Genomic DNA, 12,095 nt, shown 5'->3' with positions numbered 1-12,095 from the left:
AGGATACCTCTTCAAGCACCGCGGATGTGGAGGAACATGTGGAGCTCGACACCGACTATGGCTCCACGAGCATCACCGACATAACCGACATCGAGGAGCTCTACATCGACAATGGCTCCTCAAGCATGGACGACATGGTGGAGCGCCACCTTGAGGACGACTTCGACGAGCTCTACATCGACAATGGCTCACCACTCATGGACGACATGGTGGAGCAATGCCGCGACTACGACATCGACGACATGGTGGAGCAACACCACGAGTACGACATCATCGACATGGTGGAGCAACGCCACGCCTACGACATCGACACCATGGCGGAGCCTCACCTCGACTCCACCTTGAGCAACGCCTACTTGGCCAATGGAGCTACATATGAAGATAGAGGACCTCCACGATGGCACCATCATATGGATCATCAAGAGCGTCCCCATCATGAGCGCCATCGACACACTTCTCCGAGCTCCACTAGGCGCCACCATGAGAGTGCTTATGCACAAGATCGTCGACTTCAAGTACATCATATGGAGCATCAAGAGCGTCCACAACATGATCGTCATCGACACTCTTCTCCAAGCTCCACAAGGCGCCGCAAGCAACATGCCAAGTCGCATGAGCCATCATCTCGGCATGGCAAGGACCGTCATCGACTCACACCATCTCATGATAGTCGTCGACCTCTACCACCTCATGGTCTACATGGACATACGTCACCACATGAGCTTCGCCGCCACAAGCCACTTCATGATCGCCATCGACCAACATCCCCCAAGGATCTTCGACGACACTCATCAAGACATGGTGATGAAGCACGACTACGAGAGCCTCGACATGAAGGCGACAAACACCATGATACGGTGTCTACCACTCCGACGATGGCAAGTGCACATCGCGCATACCTTCCTCATGAGGAGACTTCCACCTCTTGTGCCACCACCACAATGGCCTCTAGCTCGTCATATGCCTATGGACTCCGATGCTACAAGTGCAAGCAACAAGGCCACCCTCCACGGGAATGTCCCAATCTCCTATGTGAGGTATGCAAGGCCAAGGGTCACATGGCATGGCAATGCACATCGACGAGCACCGACATGCTCCACTTCGACGAGCTACAAGCCCAAGCCACCAAGAAGCCTACGGCACCCACACTTCAAGATGAAGACCTCCAAGGCCAACGCAAGGATGATGTGGATCCGATCCTAGCTCTCCACGACACTACGGCGCCACCGATGGAGGACGACTTGCGAGGCGATGGAGTTGAGATGGTTGAGAATGGGAACTTCCCTTCGACCAAGGAGGCGCATGGAGATGAGAAAGTCGAGCCTACTCCTATATGCTTGATCGATGAGTTGGTACCAATCCCATGTGAGCATGAGAGCCACTTAGCCCACTTGAGTGAGAGAGATAGTGAGTTGAGTGACTTCCACCCCATATGTGAGTTTGAGTGCTTCCAATTGGAGGACATGAGTGATACACTAAGTGAGTTGAGAGAGGTAGATGATAAGTCCATGGAGGACATCGCATTTGCTAACACATTAACCTCTCCCTCGTTTGTGTCTTCTTATGTTGCACTAGGTTCCACGGAGGATGAGTTCCCGATCATGGAGACGATGTACATGGTGCATGAAGATGATGATATCTCACCATGCTTGCTCCAAGACGGACATGTCGACCACATGGATCCTCCTACTTCCACAACACCTACCTCAAATGAGTTGGCCAACAAAGGTAACAACATAGGTGTTGATGATGCCATGATCCCACTAGTGGACATGATGACTTATGAGTGCATGCATGAACTTGATGATACATTTGCTACGTCACATGCTACTTTCATTTTCCCATGCGATACTTTGCTTGATAACATTGTTGATCATGTGGAAGTGAGTGCTTGTGATACCATGACCATGCCATGTTATGAGAGCTTCCATTTTTCTACCATTGCTTGCAATATGTCGACCACTTGCTCTTTACCATGGATTGCTTGCAATGATAATGACAAGGATGACATTAGCTTCCGCATGCTTTGCCCCACATGTTTACACTCTTCCATGATCCTTGCATCCAAGATTGCGAACAATTGCTCTTTCTTATGCTTGGTATGCAAGAATGCTTATTTCATTGTCCACGAGATGGCCCCCATAGCCTTCTCACTTGTTGATGATCATAAGTTACCACATGCCATGAATACACCTTCTTGCCATATGCACCATCGCCATGCATTTCATACTATCTTGATTGACACTAATGGTGATGTGCACAAGACATGGAACATCATGATGGATGATGTGTTCCTCTACCATGCACACACGCTTTTTGTTTTGCTTCTTCCATGTGTAGGTACAAGGACGACCGCTTCCACCGCTACGGAGCATGAGCTCACGAAACGCGCAATTGAGAGCTACCCCAACACGGACGAGATACATGATCCAACCCATGGGATTCACGCCAAAGGGTATGTTCCCAAACGCCTTCACCCTCGTGTGTTTTCGGCTTGTCTTGTCGAGCTTCCGGTTTGGTCCAATTCCTCGTCACCTCTTTTGCTTCTTATGCAACACATCTTGACACATCTTGTTGGCACAATGGTTGTTGTATGTCGTGATGATATCATCATACACTTCGAGATTCTCAAGGACCATGTCATACATGTGAGAGACACCTTATGCATCTTGTGCCACATGTCACACAAAAAGTTGCTCTTCTTTGGATTTCTCATTTTATCTTTGGCAATTGCAATGGATTCGTTCACACTTGAGGACACTCATACTCAGCTCAAGCCAACCACACTCTCCCAAGTTCGAAGTCTCCACCGCTTTGCCATTGCACATAACAATTTTGCCCCAAATTTTGCCGCCGACACTTGCCTTTTGTTTGTTCCACTTGTTTGGGACAATGCTCCACCACACATTTTTGACACCTTACAACTCTTACATGCACAAATTTTTGCCCTACCACATTTTGGATACATCGACACTCTTTTGGTTCCCATTTTTGCCACATGCCTCTTGGAGAAACGACTTGATGCTTCGTATTTGATTGAGAGCCTCTTGTTCACCGATCACCAATTTGGCATGCACAAGCTTTCCTTTCGCAAGTTGTTTTTCCCCAAGCTCTTCTTCGACCGCGACTTTATCCCTCTACCACAACATGGGACAAGCGTCATGGACTACACCGTCGGTGAGGAGGAACAAGAGTCGAGGACGACTCTTCCCCAAGGGGAGGGAGATGATGTAGCCCCGCCTATCGTCGACACTACACCATGGCCAAGGAGTCCCCCAAGTGGACCAACAAGCGCAACCCCGCCTATCATTGACGCTACACCATGGCCAAGGAGTCCCCCAAGTGGACCAACAACACAAACCCCCGCCATATATGTCAAGGTGAACCCTTTCCTCTCTATGGTCGACCTCAACACCAACGTGAATGGTATGCTACCTCATGCCTATCATCATTGTGTCTATAGGTGCCGACATCGACAAGGACCGAGAGAGAAGGAACTCCCATGGTGCAAGGAAGAGGAGAAGAAGAAGGAAAGAAGAGAAGAAGGAAGAGGAAGAAGAGGCGGGAGGAAGAGGCCCAGCCTGGCCGGTCCAGGACCCGGTCAGACCGGACCCACAACCGGGCCGTCCGGTCCCTGGCCCGGTCAACCGGGCGCCCAACCGGGCGCAGCTCCCTCGTACCGGGCGAAGACCGGAAACTTCGCAGATTCCCGGTTTGCGCCCGGTCGACCGGACCCATGACCGGACTGCCCGGTCACAGGCCCGGTCAAACCGGACCCATGACCGGACAGCCCGGTCACTGGCCCGGTCAGACCGGACACAAACCGGATCTGACGGGAATGCCCCACCAAACTGCCTTAACTTATCCATTCGCGTACCTGTTCGCCCTTGCTGGCCAGGGGTGCCTATATAAGTAGCTGGAACCCCTCCTTAGCTCTTTAGACTTGTTTTGAACTCAAACCTACCTTTGAGCTTAGTCTCCCTTGGGTATCATCCCTCTGTAATCAAGGCACCTTGGTTGTTGACTTAGATCTTGTTGAAGGAGATTCTAGTACTTGTTACTCTCTCTCCTTCCCCAAGCTCTTCCTCTCCAATCCCAATCTCTCTCCGGGAATTCTACCGTGTGTCTCTTCCTCGGAGATTCTATTGGCGTGGTCCATCGAGCCACGGAGGTAAGCATCGGGTGTATCGGGTTGGTGTGCGTGCGTGAGTCTCGGAGTTCCCCGTGCCCGTCGTGTTCTTCGTGTTCCTCGCGTTTTCCCATCTCCCCCTTTGGTTTCGAAGTCAATCCGCAAGATCGGGCCACACACGGGGTCTTAGACCTCATCAGACATGATCTCCATCATCAACGGGAATGATCTCCATCATCGTCGGCGTAGCGTCAAGGTCCATGGCGCCGTCTTCATGATTGTTCACCTCATGTAGCAACTATTACAACTACTTTGAAATACTACTCAACATGAAATTTAAAGACAACCATAAGGCTCCTGCCGGTTGCCACAATACAATAATGATCATCTCTTACATATTCATCATCACATTATGGCCATATCACATCACCAAACCCTGCAAAAACAAGTTAGACGTCTCTAATTTGGTTTGCATATTTTACGTGGTTTAGGGTTTTCGAGTGAGATCTAATCTACCTACAAACATGAACCACAACGGTGATACTAGTGTTGTCAATAGAAGAATAAATTGAATCTTCACTATAGTAGGAGAGACAGACACCCGCAAAGCCACTTATGCAATACAAGTTGCATGTCGAGCGTGGAGCAAATCTCATGAACGCGGTCATGTAAAGTTAGCCCGAGCCGCTTCATCCCACTATGCCACAAAGATGCAAAGTACTCAAACTAAAGACAACATAAGCATCAACGCCCACAAAACCATTGTGTTCTACTCGTGCAACCATCTATGCATAGACACGGCTCGATACCACTCGTAGGGATTCGTAGCATAGAAAACAAAAAATTTCCTACCGCGAGAACGCAATCCAAGCCAAGATGCAATCTAGAAGATGGGAGCAACGAGGGGATGAACGAGACTAACCCTTGAAGATTTCCAAAGCCTACAAGAGGAGGCTCTCGTTGCTGCGGTAGACGATCACTTGCCGCTTTCAAAAGCGCGTAGAAGATCTTGACGGTGCCACAATCGGGCAGCACCTCCGTACTCGGTCACACGTTCGGTGTTGATGAAGACGACGTCCTTCTCCCCGTTCCAGCGGGCAGCGGAAGTAGTAGCTCCTCCTTGAATCCGGCAGCATGACGGCGTGGTGGCGGTGGCGATGGAGATCTCCGGCGGAGCTTCTAAGCGTGCGGGAGAGGTGGAGGAGAGAGGGGGCGGCTAGGGTTTGGGAGAGGGGGTGGCCGGCCTCAAGGGGTGCGGCCAGCTTGTGGCTTTGTGGTGGCCGGCCCCCTCCCCTATGCCCCTCATTATATAGGTGGAACCCCAAGTGTTGGACTACAAGTCTTCGAATAAGACCCCAACCCAAAACCTTCCATGTAGTAGGGAAACCTACCCAAGGTGGGACTCCCACCCAAGTGGGATTCCCACCCTTCCATGAAGGGGTGGCCGGCCCCTTGGTGGAGTCCACCTTGGACTCCCCCTCTAGGGTTGGCCGGCCATGGGTGGTGGAGCCCCTCCAGGACTCCGCCTTCCAAAGTGATTTCTTCCGGACTTTTCTAGAACCTTCTAGAACCTTCCATAAATGCACCGGATCATTTTCAAACTTATAAAATGACTTCCTATATATGAATCTTATTCTCCGGACCATTCCGGAACTCCTCTTGATGTCCGGAATCGCTGTAGAAGTAATTGTGCTACTACTCATACGATGAACTGATTGTGTGGGTGTCGAATTTTGCAACGCGATCATCCACTAAATGCTTAATCTAGCGCCAAAGGCGTACAAATCATAACATACTACAGCACCGAACATAAGAGTACGAATCATAAAGTAGCTCAACATTTTGCATCGAGGCTGGGTGGTCCCGAGACTACCGGGACGCCCACGATGATCTCCGGTGTGCATCCTCTTCAACGCAAAGCCGTGTACTCGGTCCACGGCCTCCTTCGTAGGCTGGATAATCTCGGGTGCGGGACCTTCGTCTATGAGAGGCTCGTCATCGGCACCATCCACGAGTGCATCGTGGCTGGCTGGTCTTGAGACTACCCGGACGCCCCGATGATCTCCGGGCGTGCATCCACTTCAACGCAAAGCTGTGTACTCGGTCCACGGCCTCCTTCGTAGGCTGGATAATCTCGAGTGCGGGACCTTCGTCTATGAAAGGCTCGTCATCGTACCATCCACAGGTGCATCAAACCGAGATTCATCTTCAAATCTCCCATCAAACCGAGAGACCTCTTCAACTCTATGCTTCGCAATTAGTACATCAACCGATTAGGCAAACATCTAAGGGATGCAACCTCGAACAAATGCCGTTTTACATATTTACCTTCTCATCCGGCACGAGCACATGTCCCAGAGCTGAAACCCGTTTCCCGAAGCAAGCGCTTTTTCTCTCCTTCCCGTCCATCCATCCGCAACAAGTTAAATTTGAGTACGTAACCTTGCACAGCAATGCAAACTGTTGATTGAAACAATGGCAGCATCAATATAAATAATTAACTACATATGCAGCACACATACAGTGTGAGCAAGATCTCTTCTCCTGCTAAAGGATCATTATATGGTTCACCATGCTAAACCCGCCTAACATATGTGCGGTCCATCCCAAAAATGTGTAAATGATCTCGCCACTACAGGGTGAGGCCTCTTCTCACCATTCATACATGTGCAGCGCGGGCAATACACGTCCAGGTTGTGACCTTCATGAGCTCTAATAAACCCCATAAAGGGTTGAACACCATTTATATATGAAGGGGAACATAAGTGTCCATGCGAGTATCCAAGTTTCTGTCCATCTGTTTAATTATGAGATACAGTGGTTGGTGATTAATTTAAGGCGAAGTAGGAAATGTATATCAATCGAGTACAAAACTATACTACATGATTATGCATTTCAGCAATCATGTCGAGTACAAAACAAAAAAATGCCCATCGACATTTTAGCAAACAGATCGTGTACAAAACTCTGCCATGGCATTTCAAGCAAATTAACGGATCGAGTGCTGAACTGACTCTATATGCCCACGCAAATGAACAAATTGATCGAGGACAAATCGAGCGGAAAACTATAAAGTGTCAATTAGTTCGAGCATACTGACGAATTTTTTTAGCAGCATCAAGAAAATATAAATCGTTAGGTCGTCTTGCCCGATACATGATTGAGCTAGAGATAGCAGCCCTACCGTGGATCAACTTGACGCCGGTGCGTCTCGAGAAGAACGACGGGGAGGGGAAGTGTGACGCCCCAAAACCGGTACCATGAGGATCCCAGCGAATCCGCCGAAATCCGCACGATATCGATTTTAGGAGACGCAGCACCAAGCGCCTCGTACACGCCAAAGCATGCACGCGATGCGGGTGGAATCAATCACGAGAGGTAACATTACAACAGGATTACAATAGAGCCCACAAGAACATATATTACACCAACGACTCCAGCGAGTCAAGATACAAATAGGTACATACAAAGATCCAAATCATACAGAAGATCAAATACATCCGAGTACGGACAAGATACAAATTTGGACTAAGAGTCCTGAAGATAACCAGTGACGTCCATAACCCTGCCCAGGCCAAGCCGGAAGGGCAACCTTGCTAACGTCGCCTTCATCGTACCGATCTTCATACCGGTTATATCCCGTAGAAGCAGCAATAAGTACGGGTTCGTACTTAACAAGACTTCAAGACGTATAAGCATTCGTCAACCAGTCGTCCTTTGTACTTGAGGCACGCAGGGGACTTAGAGGACGCAAGAGGAACGTCATAGGCAATATGGTGGGGTTAAGCGGCAGCGTGCAAGCACTAAAAACCTATAGAGATACTCTACAACATTCGTCTATCAGAGAAGATGAGAGATAGCATAACTAACAGTTCTATACTCTGCAAACATAACACAGCCGATGCGTTCCCCCCTCGCAAGGAAGTACTTACAAGGGCACTCACACGGTTGACAAGTTTTAACCATTTATTATTGAAGTTATACTAACTTACTACGCAAGTTATTAGTATGGAAACAACAGGTGTAAGTTGTCTATGGTCGAGTCATACAGCTCCAAGTCGTCCATAACCGCGGACGCGGCTTATCGATAAGATTTTACCACTCGCAGGGTGCCCAAATGTGCCCACACGCACGATCAACCCACTTGCGACAGGTGGATATAACGACTCGCACTCTCCTTCACGACAACAATGTCCAGGAAGCCACCTAACTAAGTTAAACCCGAATCGAAGTCCGGCCGTATCTCCGAAGCGGACTTAGCTATGTGCGCCAGCGTGCTAGGTGGTTTAAACACACACTGGGGCGATAAACCACTTCACAGAGGCTCCGCGACCTATACGTGCATACCAGAAACAAGGGATACAAGGCACCCAGGGGCTTCCCAAAGTAAATAAGTAACAGGCTGGCATGCACGCAACAACAAATGGTAAAACATTGCAAACTAGTTGTGGCCACTGGACAAAGCTGTAGATTCAGAGCAGTGGTCAAGGGGAGACCCGAAGCATACCCACGTGTGGTTAGAGCGCTCGGTCTCGGAACGTGATAACAAGAACTCGGGGTCCTAAGCTTTAAAGAAACACAAGTGAGCCGTCACAAAACGATCAGCTGACCCACCGATGCCTCCGCTAACAACTATTAACAAGTAACCATGATACTTCCAACAGATATAACCATAAACCATGTGTCATGATTCCCCAACAGATAACCCGATAAGATAGCATTATCGGTAACGAGATATAAAAGCACTAGCATGCACTACGACTCGCAAGGCAGACCCGAAACCAAACAACAGCTGTAGGAGGTTGGTGGTTGGTGGTGGCAATATGGGCTGCTTGAGGTAACAAGTGGAAGGGACACGTGACAAGAACACAACTTAAGGATAGCATGAGGGAGAAGGCAAAAATAAAATAGGTGAGCGACTTCTGCAGGGGCAGAAGTATAGGGGAAATACTTGCCTGTTAAAGCTTGCCGAGGAACATCCGGAGAACTTGGCGTATCTCACCACACCACTTCGCGATCCTATCCGGGAAGAAGCAAATGCTGGAACACACAACGTATGCAAGTCTTACTACTACGGATAAAGAAGAATCGGCATGAGCAAGATGATATACATGACATGGTAAAGATGGTGCAATGCAACTTATCCAAATTAATCGGGATCGGAATTCCGAACAAACAATTATTAGGTTCGAGTTGTTTATCTACCGGCAAGGTTAAATGTGGTTAGCATGGCAAAGAAATGGCAGGGGTGCGCTACTTCAATATTAAGCGGAGCGAGCAACCGTAAGCGGTAATGCCCAAATACTCCGCGTTTAGTTATTAGGTGTGATGCAAACTAGATGCTGCAAACATGCATATGAATGGCATATTTTATTCCTCACCTTTTCTGATCAAAACAGACATATAATTTATATTATTTGGGTTTACAAAACTCAAGATATGAAATATAGAAGATCTGCAAAGGAGAAAGGAGATTGAGCAAGGGACTTTCACGTTGAATCAGAAGGAGCTAGCCAGCTCGGCCACATCTGTTTGTGATGACAAAGAGGCACAAGAATACTTAAACAACCCTTCTGAATGTTGCTCAGAGAAAAGAAATAGAAGATACAGTAGTATTTACGTGTAGCAGAGGGGATTTGGACTTGGCATCTGTGTGAAGCGATGACGTGACAGCTAAAGAGCTAGATACGTATCGCTGCTGAAAAGAGTTTGCAGCCAAACTGAGTTACGAGGGTGACCTCGAGGCGGGGCTGGATCGAAGCGAGATGTGCTAGTCATTAGCTAGCCAGGTGTTTCTGATATAGAAAGGAGCGCGACCCATTTGGAGTGTAGCTGGAAACTGTGACTGTCGAAACTGACGAAACTGAAAGTTTACAGGGCATGTTCGTGTACACACGCGTGACAAAGGATCTCTGCCCACGGCGACCAAGACTGGGCGAAGCTGGAGGTGTGTGTGCGTTGCCAAAGGAAGCACGGAGACACGGGCATCTCCACAGATATGCTCGTGGCGAGCAGAACAAGTTCCGGACGACGAAGACAGGGCCGGCTCTGGCCATAGGCGACCATGGGCAACACTCATGGGCCACCGCCTGGAAGGGGCCCCATCTGTGCATATCTCCACTACATACTCTTCCGCTGGATTTTTTTTGGAGAAGGGCCAAAGACCCAGTGCGACTATGCTACGGAAAGAAATAAGGCCAGGAGGAGAACCGATGGTGATAATCAAAGGCAAGAATCAGAGCCTGGACAAGATGATGATCAAAGTTTATGTGCAGATCATGAGGTCAACTTAATTTTTGCAGAAGTATGTACCTTACTAACTATAATTTGTTAAATTTAAATGCAGATCTTAATGTTGATGTTAATGATGATAGTGCAGGGAGGATAATCTACAACCTTCGCCTGATGCTTGGAATGGGGATGAGCAAGATCATTCTCTTTTATCTATATATGATCCCAGAACAAGGGATAATGGATAATCTTGAGGGTGGGAATGTTTTTTTTATGAAGCACCGAAGCATTCTCGATGAAGTCATTCGAATTTTACTTGAGTAATAAAACTAGTAGGGGCCACTATTTGTAATATTTTGCTAATACTTTTATCTTCCTATCGTTATATAACATTTCTTAGTAGTTAACAATTATGTATCGTTAGATGTTAACTTTTAATATTTTACAAATAAAAATGGACACATATATATGTAGGTGTGTATACATATTAGTCTTAGCTTCTTCGGGGCCTCTTTCGTCACCTCGCCCGAGGGCCACAAGAAAGATAGAGCCAGCCCTGGACGAAGACGACTAGAAGGGCACATACACCGGCGGCACGCACGAACAGACGACTTCCGAAACGACGATGCAGAGATGGGAAACTAGCGCTGAAAAGGATTTTCGAAGGAGATGCTCACCCAGGGGCTCGATGGTGAAGAGGAACTGCCCGGGGACGCGAGACGACGCCGGGGAAAACAGATGAGCGCGGCGGTGACCACCTGCGGCAGAAAACGGCCATCAACGTCGGTAGAACGCCTGGGACGTTGTGAGATGGATGAGATGTCCGGGACGACGAAGAGCTCACCAGGAGGTCGATGGCGAAGCCGGAGAGCACAAAGTGGTCCGGGACAACGGCATGGTGAAGCGGACATCGATGGTGCGCACATACGGCACCGGAGAAGACGAAGACGAAAACGCTGCACGGAGCTGCTCCTGCTCCGAGGACTCAACGAGGAGGAAAAGGAGGCCAGGGAACTCCACCCTGGTGCTCAGCTCGGCGAACGGCGGCGGAAACCGGCGACGCTGTAGGCGATTTCTCTGGCGATGTTTAACTGGATATTTGTCTGAACTTTCTGAAACTCCTCACGTTATCTGGTTTGGCTGAAAGGAAAAGAAGTGAGGGTGGCGGCGCTGAGGAGGAATGAAGGGAAGCGGCTAGGGTTGGATCTGGCGCTGGTGGAGAATTATTGAGAGGAAGAGTGGAGTGGTTGGCTCTGTGGAGGAGAAGAGTGAAAGATGAGAACCTGGGCTGTTGATTAACTGGGTTGGAGTTGGTACGGCCAAGAGAAGAAGAAAAAAACAAGGTGGAGATAGGTTTCGGTAGCAACATGAGTTCGGCTCTCTCTCGCTTCTTTTCTTTGTCAGTTCCTATTTTCTTGTTCTTGCTGCATTCCTCCGGGCAAAGAATAAGATGAGAGGATGGGTTTGAAAAGATTTGAAAACCATTATATTTTGGTTTAGAATAATTTTGCAAAGTTCCAAAATATTTGTGTTGGTTTTATTTAAAATAAGAAAAAGGATAAGGGAGGGTTTTATGGAACCATATGAGAGGGAAAAAATTGAAATATGGTTTATCAAAATAATAATTTTATTTTGTCAAAACATGTATTTGACATATGCATGATGCTGATGATGCATAAAAGAAAAAGAACAAGCAAAGTCTATTAGGGCTATTACCCTGGGCCGTTACAATCGA

General features: G+C 48.3%; 1 long non-coding RNA gene across 1 annotated transcript; it reads right to left on the bottom strand.

Moving 5' to 3' along the window:
* Positions 1-9,121: 9,121 nt before the first annotated feature.
* Positions 9,122-11,603, bottom strand: LOC124698793. Its single transcript, XR_007001124.1, has 3 exons — positions 11,205-11,603; positions 11,038-11,118; positions 9,122-9,169 (listed from the first exon to the last, which is right to left on the bottom strand). It is a non-coding gene; the product is annotated as an uncharacterized LOC124698793 (long non-coding RNA).
* Between the last annotated feature and the right edge of the window lie 492 nt (positions 11,604-12,095).

The sequence above is a fragment of the Lolium rigidum genome, chromosome 3, assembly GCF_022539505.1.
Source record: "Lolium rigidum isolate FL_2022 chromosome 3, APGP_CSIRO_Lrig_0.1, whole genome shotgun sequence".
Lineage (NCBI taxonomy): Eukaryota > Viridiplantae > Streptophyta > Magnoliopsida > Poales > Poaceae > Lolium > Lolium rigidum.
This window is presented reverse-complemented; position numbering and strand designations above follow the sequence as displayed.